The sequence below is a fragment of the Lipotes vexillifer genome, unplaced genomic scaffold, assembly GCF_000442215.2.
Source record: "Lipotes vexillifer unplaced genomic scaffold, Lipotes_vexillifer_v1.1 scaffold269, whole genome shotgun sequence".
Classification (NCBI taxonomy): Eukaryota; Metazoa; Chordata; class Mammalia; order Artiodactyla; family Lipotidae; genus Lipotes; species Lipotes vexillifer.
The window spans coordinates 2,374,125-2,375,452 of NW_006799885.1; positions in this window are offsets into that span (position 1 = coordinate 2,374,125).

Below are 1,328 nucleotides of genomic sequence, written 5' to 3' on the forward strand. Positions count from 1 at the left end.
AGCTGATGCACCAACGCCATGCTGTGAACTACCATTTCCTCCTAAACCTTGCAATGCCCAGACTGGCAGAGTAGTAGGAGTTAATGTTTAAAACCCTGCCCCAGAGGAGTTGTTAGCTATTGTATCACCAAGGCAAATACACACAGGGGGCCAAGAAAATACCTGGAAGTAGATAAGAAGTTCATCTGAATGAAATTTAAAAAAATGTTTTTAAGTACATTTCAACTATTTTTAGTGGTCTGCAACAAAATGAAAAAAAAAAAAGATTCTCACTTAACCAAAGTTTAATCCTATGATACAAAATGATTTGTGATAAAATAAAAGTATTTTCTAATTGCTTGGTTTCAGCCTCTGTCCCTTTATAAGCACCTACTGTGTGACCAACACCACATGTATTGAGCACACAACGGTTGTTAAGAAAAAACATCTACTCACAAGGAGTTCACAGAACTACATACAATGATGATTAATGTATAAAAAGTGCTATGAACCTTACAGCTGTTAGAATGGCTATCATCAAAAAGACAAGAGATAACCACTGTTGGTGAGGATGTAGAGAAAAGGGGACCCCTGTCCTCTGTTGGTGGGATTGTAAATTAGTGCAGGCCCTATGGAAAACAGTGTGGAGGTTCCTCAAGAAATTAAAATATAAGTACCATACGATTAGCAATTCCACTCTCAGGTATTTATCCAAAGGAAATGAAATCATTATCTTGAAGAAATATCTATACTCCTATGTTCATTGCAGCATTATTCACAAGCCAAGATATGGAAACAACCTAAGTGTTGACTGATGAATGAAAATGTGAGACGCACTCACACAGGAATATTCTTCAGCCTTAAAAAAAGAAGGGCTTCCCTGGTGGCGCAGTGGTTAAGAATCTGCCTGCCAATGCAGGGGACACAGGTTCAAGCCCTGGTCCGGGAAGATCCCACATGCTGCAGAGCAACTAAGCCTGTGAGCCACAACTACTGAGCCCATGTGCCACAACTACTGAAGCCCGTGTGCCACAACTACTGAAGCCCATGTGCCTAGAGCCCGTGCTCTGCAACAAGAGAAGCCACTGCACTGAGAAGCACATGCACTGCAATGAAGACCCAATGCAGCCAAAAATAAATTTTTTAAAAAAGAAGGAAATCCCGCCATTTTCAACAACATAGATGAACCTAGCAGGCTTTGCATGATTAGAAGTGAAGTAGAGAAAGACAAATACTGCATCTTATCACTTACACGTGGAATTAAAAAAAAAAAAAGTCAAACTCATAAAAACAGAGAGTAGAATGATAGTTGCCAGGGGCTAGGAGGTGAGAGAAATAGGGAGGGGCTG